This window comes from Heterocephalus glaber, unplaced genomic scaffold, assembly GCF_053883595.1.
Source record: "Heterocephalus glaber isolate CG9 unplaced genomic scaffold, H.glaber_assembly_v1.0 deba00001689, whole genome shotgun sequence".
Lineage (NCBI taxonomy): Eukaryota > Metazoa > Chordata > Mammalia > Rodentia > Bathyergidae > Heterocephalus > Heterocephalus glaber.
Genome location: NW_028258414.1, coordinates 10,268,137 through 10,284,342, shown reverse-complemented (window position 1 = coordinate 10,284,342; position 16,206 = coordinate 10,268,137). Strand labels below are relative to the sequence as shown.

The 16,206-nt window shown below is 38.7% G+C and overlaps 1 protein-coding gene across 6 annotated transcripts in view; it reads right to left on the bottom strand.

Annotated features, from left to right (window-relative positions):
* The window catches only part of Pias1 (protein inhibitor of activated STAT 1), a 144,096-nt gene that overhangs the window by 112,169 nt on the left and 15,721 nt on the right, over nucleotides 1-16,206 (bottom strand). Inside the window, exon 1 of one of the 6 annotated variants that reach the window (XM_004855589.4) lies at nucleotides 1,451-1,700. The exons of the other annotated variants lie outside the window; for them this stretch is intronic. The gene's annotated coding sequence lies outside the window, so the exon portion shown is untranslated. Of the gene's footprint in view, nucleotides 1-1,450; nucleotides 1,701-16,206 lie in introns of those variants that run through there. 6 annotated transcript variants of the gene reach the window in all.

Below are 16,206 nucleotides of genomic sequence, written 5' to 3'. Positions count from 1 at the left end.
AAAAAAGGAAAAAAACTAGAATGTGTGGATTCAAATTAACCACTGCACCTACCTGTGTTAAAGATCAGAAAGTATCTATTAGTATTATTGAAGCAGCTGTTGCATACTCAGGAATTGTAATAAGCGTGTAGTACTTTTTAAAACTAAAGAAAGGCCAGAAAACACTAAACATCTGTAGCATCACTCAGCCGAAAAGCTACTGAAAAATATGGAGCAGTCAATTAGTGATATAAAGCACTGACAACACAGAGAAAAGCTACCCGCTTAAATACATCTGAGATGTTGAAAGGAAACACATTTTAATCTGTTATTTTTTCAAATCTCCATTTGTTAGTACTACAACAAAATGAATATTTACTACAAAGGATAACATTAACCAGGATAACTGCCTCCCAAGCACAAGGTCCTGAGTTCCATCCCCAGTACCAAAAGAATAAATAAATAAATAAATATTAATTAATTAATTAATTTTTAAAAAAGACAAAGCCAGGATAACATCAACCACTACTTCTAATAGAAATTACCTTCTCAGCAATTTCATAAGCATTCTGCTGACTCTACATCCTCCAATTATACAGTTCTCAGAACCCTAGAGGATTAAAAAATGCCTGACACAGTAAAGTATTCTATGAAGAGCACCTTAAGGGCCAGGGATTTAGTTCAGTGGTGCCGAAGCCTGCCTTGCAAGCACAAGGTCGAGAGTTCAATCCCTGGTACTTAAAAAAAAAAAAAAAAGAGCATCTTAAAGTGATTTTTAAATCAGAGAAATGCACACAATTTTAAAAACCAACTAGTTCTACGAAGAAAGAGACATCCCTTGCCCCATCTCAATTTTCAAATTCCTGAGGCAACTATTTAAAATCTTCTTGGGCCGGGGATTTAGCTCAGTGGTTTCACCCCTGCTGCGCAAGTGCAAGGACCCGAGTTCGATCCCCAGTACCAAAAAAAAATTAAAAATAAAAAAATAAAATCTTAGCTATCTCTTTTGGAACTTTTCACTACTGTCTATACAGTTGTTTCTTAATTTCCTTCTTTTAGGTATCTATTGACTTCCCATTCTAAGAAATAATGGTGTTTAGCTCTGTTATATATCTCCTTACCTCTCTCATCTTCCCATAATTTGTGGTTGAATTGTCAGAGCTTACACTGACAGCTGTAAATAATATTCATACCTCAGCCAAAAATAGATGGTGACTATCCTTTTTGTATAACTGTTTTCCTTATAGTTAACTGTACCATTTTTCCATCTGCTTAGTTTTCTACATACTGCCAATTCATCTGCAAACTCTCCTAAAAGTCTGACTTTTAATGCACAAATATACAATGCACAATATATAAACACATCAGATAACTGGTTTTATTTCTTAAAGACATACTTCCTGTAGCCCTCCATTCACGCTCCATTTTGGACTATAAAGTCTCTAGGCCTGGCTGGCATGGTGGTACACACCTGTAATCCAAACACTGAGGAAGCTGAAGTAGGAGGATTTGCATTTGAGGTCACCCTGGGCTACACAGCAAGTTCAAGGCCAGCCTGGACTATACAGCAAGACCCTGTGTCAAAAACACAAAACAAAACAAAACTTCCACGACTGGTGTACAGTTATGAGCACGGAATTTCCCTTTAACTTATCCTGGAAAGTCCCTGTTTCTCTTCTATATTGGATCCCTTTTTCCTTATCTCATTTCTTCCTCTTTCTTGGTTTTCTCTAATAGGGTATTTTCTCCGTAGCTTTCTGAAAAAGAGGACAGAGGAGGTACTGTTTTGTTTTGTTTTTTTCATTACTTGTATTATCTTTAAAAATCTTCATTTACTATATACTTTATCATTGAGTTTGTCTGAATACAGAATTTTAGGGAGGGAATCACATCACAATTTTGAAAGCCTTTACTCATTGTCTTATAGCTTCCTGTGTTGGTGTCAAGAAGCCTGGCACCATTCTGATCCCTACCCCTTCAGTCACCTATATAGTCCCTTCTGGAAGCTTGTTGTATTTTGTCTTATGTGGTCTGAAATTTGACAATGTTGTGCCTTGGGAATGGGTTTATTGCATGGACTGATAATTGCTAAACCTTATAAATTTAGAAGGGCCAGGAATGTGGCTCACCGGCACCGTGCCTGTGTGGCAAGCACAAGGTCCTGAGTTCAATCCCTGGTACCAAATAAATAAAATTTAGAAATGCATGTCCTTTAGTTCTGGAAAGTTTTCTGACAGTAATCTCCCTTCAGTGCTTTTCTCTTTCTGTGCGTTCATTATTTAAATACTGGCCTTCAAAGACAGACTAGACTCTACCCAGGAAAAAGCAGAGATGAACAGGAAGAGAGGAGGCAGATGTTCCCACCATTTAATAAGAAGGAACAGTATTTTACTCAATCCCTTTTTCCAATATGTGTGAGTGCACACACACACATGAACGCTGTCCCAACTACAAAGGCACAAACTATATTCTGAGAAAGATAAATACAGACACTATTCAAGCAGTAGCAACAAGCATACAGACTGCTTTCTGCAATCAAATAGAAAGTGCTAGCTTTATTGTCTCATTAGCTATGACCTTACATTATTAAAGGTTCTATCTAAATTGTGAGTATTAATTGGGAATTTCCAGTTGAACAAATAATCATTCTTGTTCACACATCCTCCTGCAGTGGCATACGGGAATGCTCATAAAGCAGACCTCACATTATTGTTGGTTTTATGAGAAGGGTCTCACTATGTAGTTCAGGCTGGCCTTGAACTTGCAGGTATCCTCCTGCCTCAGTCTCCTGAGTGCTGGGATCACAAGTGAGCACCACCACACATGGCTCAGATCCTGTATTATGAGTCTTTATCTGGTTATTGCTTTATAATCAATGATAAGCAGAAAGAATTCAAAAGATAGCCAAAATAGCATTCAATAATGTCATGTACTTCATTCATACTTTTGGCTTCTATCCACAACAGCAAGGAATAATCAAAAATTCTAAAATTGCACACATCAAAGCCTGTACAGTTCAACAAAAATATTCTGTTCATTATTTTCAAAACCAGATTCTTCATTCAATGGGACTAAATTTTGGGTCATTTCTAATCCTTGCCATTAGTTAACAAGCAGCTAGTCAATTAGCAGTTTGTCAACAATGCCCAATTCAACCAGAAAACCTAGTTAGACAGTTTCTACCCCAAGCAGTAAATCAGGTTGCTTACATATTTCTTCATAATCATCTTCCATCCAATTTCCAATCTATTCTTTATTTCTCAATATAAGATAAGTGAAAATTATTTGCAGCACCTATCCCTCTAGATGATCGTGTTCCTCTCCTGGTCTCTATTGCATCAACTGATTACAAGTTCACACAAAATGACAACACATAAATGGAAAATTCCATTCTCCTTTAAGCAAAATATAAACTTAATACTCTTGAAATTCTGTACCATGGTTTCAACTTTTGGTAGCTAATTTAAACATTATCCCAATTTATATACTATCATATTTCATGAAACAGAGATGCATATCAGAAAGCTCCCACTTAGCCAGGTGTGGTGCTGCACACCTGTAATCCCAACACACAGGAGGCTGAGGCAGGAGGATCACAAGTTCAAGGCCTGTCTGGCCTACATAGTGAGTTCAAGGACAGCTTGAACTACATGGGGAGATTAGGTCTCAAAAAACAAACAAAAAAAGGGTTCCTCTTGATAATGTGAATATTAAAAATAAGAAATCTAATCCAGAACAAGTTTAGCTAGGTTTGTAATCCCAGCAATCTGGGAGGCTGAGGCAAGGAAGATCACAAGTTCAAGGCCAACCTGAGCAACTTAGCAAAACCCTGTATCAAATTTTTTAAAAAGGGCTGGAGACAGAGCTCACTGTAAAGGCCCTAGGTTCAATCCTTAGTACTTCCCACCCTGTTAGTCCCTAAATAAGCATGCAGAGCAAGGGACTATAGGAACAATGAATACACAGATAAACTAGTTTTCAGAAACATATAATCAGCCAGGCAAGGTGGCACACACCTGTAAATCCCAGCATTTGGGAGGCTGAGGCAAGAGGATTGCTGTGAGTTTGAGGCCAGCCTGGGCTACACAGTGAATTCAAGGCCAGTCTGAACTACACAGTGAGACCCTGTCTCAGAAAAAGAGAAAGAGAAAGAGAAAGAGAGAGAAAGAGAGAAAGAAAGAGAAAGTCGGTCATATAATCATGTATTCAATTCTCAAAAGTTATTCAACACCTACTATGTGCTAGGTACATGCACAGTATAATATACTAATAGTATATATAAGATTTGGATTCTGGTACTGAGTTGGTCACTTATTTACCCCACCATAATCTTAAGAGTACTTTCTCGCCTTTTTTTTTTTTCCTGGAACCGGGATCGAACTTGGGTCCTTGCGCCTGCACAGCAGGTAGTGAAACCACTGAGCTAAATCCCCGGCCCACTTTCTCGCTTTTAAAAATGAGGAATAACCAAAATCTTTTAAAGTTCCTTAAAATTTCAAAATTCTATCATTTTATAACCCTATCAAATAAAATCTTTTTCAAACTTCTACTCTTCTACAGTGGAAATTCAACCCAGGCAATGAAATCTTTCTACGTGAGCACTGTCTGCTTGCTCTTTATAGTCTAAATTCCTTAACAGTAACTTAGTGCTCCATCTCCCATTCTCTGTGCCTGTCCCAGTGATGAGTTTTGTGCGGAGACACCGGTACTCGGGCATCTTCCTCTCAATTAGGTTGGGTTTGAGCCTTCATTCCATCATTACTGTTTGACCTTAAGACTTACCATCAGTTTGCTGTTGTTGTTGTTGTTTTGGTACCAGGGATCAATTCCTGACCTTGCTCTTTCGAGGCAGGCAGTGGAACCACTGAGCTAAAACCCCAGCTCAGCATCAGTTTTTTATACACATGATGGCAACAATAATAATCTGTCTCCTGGGTTCACAAGAGGGCTATGTAAGATAGTTGTGGTTACTAAATCATGTATGTATGAGGTATATTATAAGAATTTAACATGTTAGGTTTTAATATTTTTATTCCTTATTTATTTTACTATTTTGAGGCATGGTCTTGTAAAGTAGTCCAGACTGGCTTTGAACCGAAAGCAGTCCTCCTGCTATTACCACACCTGGGCCTCTGTTAATATTTTTATTCTTAACAACCCATGTAAGTGACATTTATGATTAAAAACATTGTATGGCCCAGGAATTTAGCTCAGTGGTTCTGCCACCTGCCTCACAAGAGCAAGGACAGGAGTTCGATCCCCAGTACCATAAATAAACAAATAAATAAATACACTGTATGATCCTCCTGCCTCAGCCTCCCAGGGTGCCACCATGTCTAGCTGTTGGTGCTGTAACTTTTAAGTAGAAATCTTATTTTTTAGTCTTTTCTTGTTTTAACCATCCTGTTGATGGTTACTTCAGTAACTTCCTCAAGCATTGTTTTCTTATCAATTTTTGCTGCTCCCTAGAATAGGCACATACCTGTAATTCCAGCACTCTGGGAGGCTGAGGCAAGAGGACTGAAAATTCCAACTCAGCCTGGGGCAACTTAACAAGATCTTATCTCAAGGTAAAATATTTTTAAGAGTTGAGGACAAAGTAGTATGTATGGTGAACATCTCACTCTGGGATGTGATGCAAGAGGATCACAAATTCAAACTCAGCCTGGGCAACTTAGCAAGCCCTCTCCCAAAAATTTAAAAGAAAACACTACACTTGCTGGAAGATAGGTTAGGTAGAACTCTTGAAGACATTGGCACAGGAAAAGACTTTATGAACAAAACCTCAGTAGCACGGGAACTAGCACAAAGAATCAACAACTGGGATCTCATCTTATTAAACAGCTTCTGCACTGCAAGAGAAACCACCAACAGAGCTAACAGACAACCCACATTGTGGGAAAAAATTTTTAGCAGTTGTAACTCAAACAAAGGTCTACTATCTAGAATATATGAAGAACTGAATAGCCGGGGATTTAGCTCAGTGGTTCCACCGCCTGCCTCACAAGCACAAGGACCCAAGTTCGATCCCCGATACCAAAAAAAAAATTGAATAAAATCAGACCCCCCAAATTCAAAGACCCAATTCAAAAATGGGCATCTGAAATGAACAGATATTTCTCAAAGAAGAAAAACCCGCAGATAATATATGAAAAAATGTTCAACATCACTGGTCATTCAAGAGATGCAGATGAAAACACCACTGAGATTCCACCTCACCCCAGAAAGAATGGCTGCTATCAAGAAATCAACCAATAACAAATCCTGGCGGGGGTGTGGGGAGAAAGGAATCCTTCTCCATTGTTGGTGGGAGTGCAGACTAGTGCAACCACAGTGGAAATTAGTATGGAGATAACTCAAAGAACTAGAGGTAGAGGTCCCATTTGACCTGGCTATTCCCCTGTTGGGTAACTTCCCCAAAGAATTAAAAGGATCATACCATAGCGATGTATGTGCACCCATGTTTATAGCAGCACAGTTTGTAATAGCTAAAGCTTGGAAACAGCCCAAGTGACCATCACCTGGAAACTGGATAAAGATGTGGTTTTTTCATAAAATGGAGTACTACTCGGCCATAAAGAAGGAGAAACTAGAGACATTTATAGCTAAATGGGTGCATATTGAAGCCATACTCTTAAGTGAAATAAATAGGACACACATGGGTAAATACCGAATAGTTTCTCTAGTGTGAGAAACTGAAAATGTAAATAAGGATTAAAATGAATAACTGATAATATGAAATAGGAAGAAAAGGTCCAAAGGGGTAGGGTAAGTGGGAGGGGCAGGGGAAAGGAAAAATTATGAGAAAAGAAAAAAAATGGAAACAAAATCTATGTAAATAGGGAAGGGCAGAGGGGGTGAAGGGTGCACAGGTAATGGGGAGAAAAATAAGAACTAAGCTACATCATGTACAGGTGCAAGCACCCAATGATAAATGTAAACATACTGTATACCTAAAATGTACCAATAAAAGAATTTTTTTTTAAATTTTAAAGGGCTGGGGTTGTAGCTTAGTGCAAAGGCCCTGGGTTCATTCCCAGGACCCTAAAGAGGAGGGGGGAGTCTACCCTACTCATCTCTGTTGTGTACTTTTAGCATATGTCCTTCCCTAGACTTTGAATTTTTTCAGGACAAGCACTTATCTCCAGATCCCCTATGCTAAAAACAGTTCGCGACTCCTAGTCAGTGCCCCAGAGATGATGAGGAACTGATTCCTCTTGAATCTGTCACCTAATATATCCTTCCCAGTTTGTCATTTATACAATTTGAGTTTTACCTCTTTAATATTCACCCAGGTCATCCTTTAAAACCTTGAGATTTAACAGGTTTGAGCCTATAGAGCTCTATGGCACAATACAAGACATTCCCCACTAAGTAACAAAAAAGTTAAGGTTACAAGTAAAATTATTGAACTACTTGTGATTTAGAAAGCTACTGTATTTCCACCCAAGGTTCTCCAATCTTTTTTTTTTTTTGGAGACAAGGTCTTGCTTTTTGGCCCAGGCAGGCCTCAAACTTGTAGTAATCCATCCTCCTGTCTCCAGCCTCTTGAGTGCTGGGTTTATAGCTACATGCCACCATGCCTGGCTCGCCAAGATTATTCAATAAACACTGCCCAGAAGCTCAAGAAAAGTTATTGAGCTTAGGGCCGGGGATTTAGCTTAGTGGCACCAAGCCTTCCTTGCAAGCGCAAGGTCTTGAGTTTGATCCCCGGTACTGGGGAAGAAAAACAGAACAAACAAACAAAAATTATTAAGCTTGTATTTCAGTCCTGACTTACAAACTATAGAGAAAAGGTAATTTCAAAATAAATACACATAAATGTTCTAAAAACTCTGGGAATAATTCCTCAAACACTACACAGAGAAATATTTTTTTAAATAGGTTACAGGAAAATGTCTTATAATGACAGCTTTCCTACTATTTATTTTTAAATCCCATCAGAATCCTACTAATGAATGGTAATGCCCCTTCCTATTCTACACAGAATGAAAACACTTTCATTTGATTACCCTACTAATTATAGAAAAGAAACTATTTCACAACAAAAGCTTCCTTTGTTCCACATAAAGTAAAACCGCTAACCTACTGCAAAACTTAGATTATGATCAATATTTACAAGCAAAGTTAACAAGGTAGTAAAAGCAAATTTAAGAAAATATTCATTAATGGAATTTTCAGAAACTCCATTAATGTGAAAAAAAAATCCAATATTCCATTAATGTATTTTTCTAAAAATTTCAAGGTGAGCTCCATAAAAACATTAGTCTTCCTGAAATTCATGAAAGAAATTAGCTCAGAGGCCAAAAATCTTAATGGACTATACCTTTTACCATCCACTTTAACATATCTAGTACATTAACCCAAATAAAAAGCCAGACTTGGTAGGGAATGCCTGTAGTCTCAGCACTCTGGGAGGCTGAGGCAGGAGGACTGCCACAAATTCAGCCAGGGCTTCACAGTGAGTTCCAAGGCCAGCCTGGACTACACAGCAAGATCTTGTCTCAAAAACAGAGCCATAGGACCAGGAGTGGTGGCACACACCTGTACTCCCAGCACTTGGGAGGCTGAAGCAGGAGTTTAAGGCCATGAGTTCGAGGAGAGCCTGGGCTACAAAGTCAGTTCAAGGCCAGCCTAAACTATATAGCAAGACCCTGTCTCAAAATAAAAGACCCACAGAGGGCCAGGGATTTAGCTCAGTGGTGCTGGGCCTGCCTCTAAGCAAGTGCAAGGTCCTGCGTTCGATCCCCAGTACAAAGGAAAAAAGACCCACAGTTATGGTAAATTAAAAAACCCAAAAAAGCAAGCGTGGAAAGCAGTGTGTCCATTCTGAGGTGGATTTCAGTTCCTGCTGGGCTTCAGCTCCCTGACTCACCACCACTGCCACCAACACTGCCATAGAAATCAGTAGACCTGATGGCAATCTAGTGGAAGAGCACATGGAGGACAGAGCCCTGGTGGCATGGACTAAACTCAGGAAGATACTGCCTGAGACACCAGGTCCTCTCCTTAGCAAAAGAGTTCCCACGCATCAGTGCCTCTGAGCAGAAAGCCCTGACCCCAGAGCACTGGGTTTTGTTTCATTTCTTAGGTCTTTTTAGCAACTGAACCCAGGGCCTTGCACTCTACCACTCAGTAGCCCCAAGGTTATATTTTTAAAATGTCAAAGTTTACTTAATACAGTTAGCTGTCTAGACGTCACCAACAGAAATCCCAAAATAAAACTTTCGGACTGGGGGTGTAGCAGAGTAATACAGTGCTTATATAATGTGTAAGGCCCTTGGATTCAATGGAGGGTTAGGGAGGTAGGAACAACACCTCATAGCTAAGAAGCAATCTGGGCTTCAAATTAAACAGCACCATTGAAAAGAGATGACAGGATGCTCTAAATCAACATTTTCCAAACTAGGTTCACAATGGTATTCAGAGAAACAGGGTTCTCCAGCAAAGTAATTTAGAAAATTCAATATTCGGTTATTCTTAACAATGCCTTCCCTCATATCCACATTAAACCAAGCATTCCAAGAAATCCAGCAGAAAAAAATGTTTGTTATTTTAACATTGTACAAATATACTTGACTGAAAAACTCTTATCATTGTAACTGTTCATCAGTTCATTTCTTAGCATTTCAGAGAATTCTCAAAAAAATTATGAGGCAATCAAGTTTTCCAGGAGTTCCATTCTATGCCTGCTCCTAGCAACACTACTGAAAGCACCTCTTTCCACTCATAAAAGTGTCCCTATGTAGATGGTAAATTATATTGGTCATCTTAGAATTAATACAAAGGTGACAAAACACACATTAAAAAGCACACCTGAAGCCAGCCAGGTGAAGTAGCACAGACCTGTAATCTCAGCTACCAGGGTGGCTGAGGCAGAAGGATCACATCCAAGCTACAGCCCAGCCTTAGTCTGATCCTGTCTCAAAATAAAAATAAAAATTAAGAGCTAGGGATGTATCAGTGGTAGAATGTAGCTGGGTTTTGATTCCTTGGGGCAGGGGGAAGATATACCACCACTACCAAGTATCAAATTAGCATGGACAAGTTACATAGATGCAGTCTGGAAAGATGAGGCAAGAGGACCACAAGTTCAAGCCCAGCCTGGACCGCTTATCAAAACCCTGTCTCAAAATAAAAATAAAAAAGGGCTGCTGATACAGCTCACTACAAAGGCACTGGGTTCAATCCCCAGTACTAGAAAAATAAAGTTATATAAATGATGATAAATCCCAACTCAATCCCTTCTTCAAATTTCTGAAAGAACTCTCCACTAACAATCTTATATATATTTTCAAAATACTCTGGACTGCTCTCGTGAACCAAAGAGATTTAGATAATGAAGACTATCCATAACTATGTAATTAAAGAGCCCATTATATCTAATTGTAAGGAAAGAAAAAGTATTGAAAATGCTTATGCAGCTCACAGAAGATTTTGCTCAGAATTCTTGACTCCACTTTCACTTAGCTCATTCTTCACGAGTGACCTCATTCATCTTTAAGATGATTTTAAAATGCCATTCTTAGGTTAATCATTCATAAATCTACTTCCAGCCTAGCTTTTATCTCTTGAATTCCAAATCCACATACATTTGCTAAACATCTCACCTTTACGTCACAGAAGTACTCAACTCAACATGTCCAAATCTAATATATGTACATCAACTTTCTCTCAAACTCTACATCCACCTGACCAGTTGCCCAAGCCAGAAAACTACATTACTTTCTCCTTCACTACCACATCTACTTGTTTACAAAGTCCTATCAATCCTACCTCCTTAAAACATCTACATCTCCACTGCCACTTTAATCTCTCCTACCATGATTTCTTTGTTACGTGTCTCCAAAAAATTCTTAAGGGTTTTCTTTTTTTTCAGTACTTGGGTTTGAACTCAAGACCTTGAGCTTGCAAGGCAGGCAGCGGAATCACTGAGCTAAATAAATCCCCGGCCCTTTTTAAGGGTTTTCTCTGCCTCCAATAATGCCCTATCCAAGTCATTCATACTCCTGCTAACTTTTCAATGATCACCTAACTGCTCTCTGGATACTCTCTTGAAAGGGCCTAAGATGCTTCATAATACAGTCTCGGCCACCACCACCAATCTCTTAACCAGCTCTCTACCCCTAGAACTTATATACATGCTTTTCTTTCAGGAAGAAATCATCTTCTCACCCTAACCTTTTTCTAGGTAACTCCAACTCACTCCATTTTTTAACTTACAGATCACTACCTCTGGAACACTTTCCTTAGGCCACTACAACAATAAATTCTCCCGCAATGTGCTCCCCTGCTTAACCAAATAAAAATCTTATGTATATGTAGAGAAGCTCTGTCCACTGCCCATTCTCTACCAAACTACATGCTCTGCCTATAACAGACTGAGTCTTGTTTATTGCCCATGAATATGAGCAACAAGAGTCTGGCAACTGTCATATTAGGAACTATACTGGTAGTACAAACTTATTAGAAACGATACCTGTTTACTTTCATAAATAAGGTAAGTACATAAAGGTACCCAGTCCCTACTCAGCATACTGGCATCCAATCTCAGTAACTGGTGTCCAAATAACAATTTTCTTTTTGTTGTTGTTGTTGTTGTTTTGTTTTTCAGACAAGGTCTCCCCCCATCTCTTGATCCTCTTCCCTTTGTCAGTACATTTGCAGTACATAATGTTCACCTAACTTGTGCAGAGAGAATACATATACAGAATACGTCTTAATTTTTTTTCATCTTATTTCTTTTCCCTCCCTCCATCTCTGGATTCCCTTCCCCTTTGAGAAAGGTCTATCTCCCTACTTCCTACTATCTGTTATTTTGGTCTTTATATGTTGGGTTTCTCACATAAAAGAAACCATGCAAAACTGTATTTCACTGTGTCTGGTTTATTTCACTTAACATTATGGTTTCAAGGTGTATCCATTTTCCTAAAAATAATTTAAGTTTATTTTTCTTATAGCAGAGTAGCACTCCATTGTGTGTAAATACATCTTCTATATCCATTCATCTCGATGAGCATATACGCCACTTCCAAGACTTAGCTATTATGAATTGTGTTGTTATAAAAATGGTATGCATGGATCACTATACTATGATGTTTTTAACTCTTTCAGGAAGACAGAGATTAGGGAAATAGCTGAGTCAAACAGAATTTCTAGTTTTAGTTTTTTAAGGAGTCTCCATACTGATTTCCATAATGGTTGTACTAGTTTACATTCCCACCAATATAGATTCCTTTTTCCTCGCAACCTCTCCAGCATTTGTTATTTGATTTTTCGATGGGCATTCTTTTTGGAGTAACACGTAGCAGCATTGTTTTAATACACATTTCTCTAATGGCCAGCAATGCTGAGCATTTTTTCATGTATTTAGTAGCCATTTGTACTTCTGTGAAGTATCTATTCATTTTGCTTGTTCATTTTTTGAATGGGTCTTTTAATTTGGGGGGGGATCTAATTTTTTTTTTAGTTCTTTATATATTCTAGACATTAGTTCTCTGTCTGAGGAATGGCTGGCAACAATTTCTTCCCATTCTGTAGGCTGTCTTTTCATTCTGTTAGTTGTTTCTTTTGCTGCACAGGAGCTTTCTGATTTGATATGATCCCATTTTGTGATTCTTGGTACTATTTCCTGTGCAACTAGGATTCTGTTCAGAAAGTCTTTGCCTAAGCCAGACATGGTGGTGCACACCTGTAATCCCAGCACTCAGGAGGCTGAGACAGAAGAACACCTTGAGTTCAAGGCCAGCCTGGGCTACATGGTGAGTTCAAGACCAGCCTGAACTGCATACCAACACCCTGTCTTCTAAAAAATTTTTTTAAAAAGCCCTTGCCTATGCCTATAACTTCAACAGTTTTACCTATTTTGTCTTCCTGCAGGGTAAATGTTTCTGGTGAAACACCTAGTTGTTTGATCCATTCTGATTTTAGTTTAGTACATGGTTAGAGATATGGGTCTAGATTCAATCTTCTGTGTGTGTGGATAGCCAGTTTTCCCAGCACCATTTATTAAGAGGCTATCTTTTCTCCAGTGCACATTCTTGGGTCCATTGTCAAAGATCAAATAGTTGAAGGTACTTGGAGTTGTTTCTGCGTCTTCTGTTCTGTTCCACTAATCCCCATATCTGTTTTTATCACTGTAGCTTTCTTTGTAATATAACTGGTGATGCCTTCCACTTTGCTCTTTTTACCCAGGATTGCTTTTGCTATTTGGGGTCTCTTCGAATTCCATATGAACTTTAGGACTTTTTCTACTTCTGTGAAAAATGCTGTTGGAATTTTGATTGGAATTCAAATTGTGTATCAATTTTAGAAGTATGGCTTATCTAAGGAACAGGGAATATCTTTCCATTTTCTGATGTCTTCTTCAATTTCCTCTTTCAGAGTGCTGTAGTTTTTGTTGTAGAGGTCTTTCACTTTCTTAGGTTAATTACTAAGTACTTAATTTTTCTTGGTGCTACTCTGAGTGGTATTTTTTTTCCTAATTTCTTTCTCATTATTAGTGTACAGGAGCACTATTGATTTTTGTGTGATTTTGTATCCTGCCACATTACTGAATTTGGTTATTCTTAGAGTCTTTTGGTGGATTTTGCGGGGTCTTCTATGTAGAGGAACATGTCATGTGCAAAAAATAATTTGACTTCCTTTCCTGTACATATCCCTTTATTTCTTCTTCTTGCCTAATTGCTTTTGCTAATGTTTTGAGTACTGTGTTGAAGAGGAGTGATGACTGTGGACGCCCCTAGTCTTGTTCCTAATTTTAGGGGGAAAGCTTTCAGTTTTTCCCCATTTAATATGATGCTGTATAACATAAACTGCAAGTGTGAGCCATACATGTAATTTTAAATTTTCTATTAGGCACATTTTATTTTATTTTATTTTTGGAACCGGGGATCGAACTCAGGTTCTTGTGCTTGCGCAGCAGGTGACGAAACCACTGAGCTAAATCCCCGGCCCTATTAGGCATATTTTAAAACACAAAAATAAGGCCTAGTGATATAGCTCAGTGGTAGAGCAACTGCCTTGTACACTTAAGTTTCTGGGTTTAATCCCTAGTCCCAACAAAAAGAGAGATAGATGCGGACAGGGAGGGAGAGGGACGGTCGGACGGACAAATGCACGCGCGCGTGCGCACGCACGCATGCACGCACGCGCACGTGATTTTTGCACTGGGGTACTAGGGGTTGAACCCAGAGCCTCACCCATGCTAGGCAAGCACTATACCACTGAGCTACAGCCCCAAGACTTTTTGCCTTTGTTTTGTTTTTTGATGCAAGGTCTCACTAAATTATTTAGGCAGACATGGAATTTGTAATCCTCCTACTTCTGCCTCCAGAGTAGTTGAGAGTACAGGTATATGCCACCACACCCAGGAAAATTAATTTTAATAATATATCTTAACCCAGTAAATCCCTAGTATTACTTTAACATATAATCAATAGGAAACAATTATTAATGAGATACTTTCTCATTCTTTTTTCTTACTGTGTCTTCAAAATCCAGCATCTATTTACATTTATAGCACAGGACTACAACAATTAGGGTTAGCCACACTTCAAGTGCTCAATATCCATACATGATTAGTGACTGTAATAGTGGACAGTGCAGCTCCAGAACAGCCCTGTCATTCACCAAAAGCACCTGCCACATCATCCGGGATCTAACTTAACTCCTCACCCATTACTCTCCACCCTCAGCCACCTGTTCCCATGGCCACTTGCTGGACTAGAATCTACACCCCTCCAGAGCCAATCATTCAAATACTGCCTTTTACAACTACAACCTGCTATCCTTACTTGTCTCACTGCAATCATTCAATTTCATAAAATCTGTAATTCACTGGGCCGGGGATTTAGCTCAGTGGTTCCACCGTTTGCCTCACAAGTGTAAGGTCCTGAGTTCGATCCCCAGTACCAAAAAAAAAAAAAAAAAAAATCTGTAATTCACTGATTCTATCATTCTCTCTCCATTGCCATTTGGGTCTAAGGTAAGTTTTCTGTTGTTTTTGTTTTGAAACAGAGGGTCACTCTAGTCCAGAAGGGCCTGAGACTTGCTATGTAGCCCAGCCTGGCCTCAAACTCTCAATCCTCCTGCCTCAGCCTACCAAGTGCTGGTATTACAGGCATGCACCACCATGCCTGGCTTGGTCCAAGTTTAGTTAAGATTCCAAGGTTCATTACTAAACATGTCTATGCAAAATTTCCTTACCCTTTTATGTCTAGCATATTTAACTGGCCCTTACTTTGCAGGAGAAAATAATGAATGAACTGAGACAAGTAAATGCTAATATATATCCATAATCACCAAACTCAATGGGTACAGACAGCCCACACTGTTTTCCAGTAAGTTAGCAATGAAACTTCCGCAGACTATTGCATATCCTTTCCTTACTCCTCCCATCTCCTTCCTCTACAAACTACCTTTAAGAAACGTAAGAAAAGGAAAAAAATGACTAAATTTCTTTAATAATGCAATTAACCCTTGTTTTTGTTTTTTCCTTCTAGTACTGAGGATTGAACCCTGAGACACTCTACTATCTCAATACAGCCCACCCCATTTTAATTTTTTTTTTTTTTTTTTGAGATAGGATCTCACTAAATTGGCCAGGCTGGGTGCCTTTAATTTACAATCTTCCTGCCTTAGTCTGCCAAGTAGTTGGGGTTATCGGAGTGACACATCTAGCTTTAATGCTGTTATTTGACATTCCAAAAAACTTTTTTCCAAAAAGAATATTTTTTGGTAATTATATTATATATATATATATATATATATATATATATATATATTTGGCGGGGTACCAGGAATCAAACTCAGGACCTTGCACTTGCAAGGCAGGCGGTGGCACCACTGAGCTAAATCTCCACCCCTATAAAAAATATTTTTATATAAATTTAAATATGAGGTATGAGACCCAAGCCTAGCCAGGTAGAGTAGCATGTGCCTATAGTCTTGGTGGGCCAAGATGGGGTCAGCAGGATCACTTGAACCCAGAAGTTTGAAACCCAGCTGGACAATTTAGCAAGACCTTGAATGGAGGGAGTAGGGAATCAAGTCTGCACATAAAATTGCAAAGCTAAGACTTGTCAGATTAAATAGTACAATAACTTTGAGTAAGAATATTAAAGTCCAATGTTAATTTATTCACACCTCTAACAGATTACAGTATTACAGTTAATTTAGCTTGCCAAAATAATCTAAAAATGAATTGTACTTTTTCTTTTTTTGGTG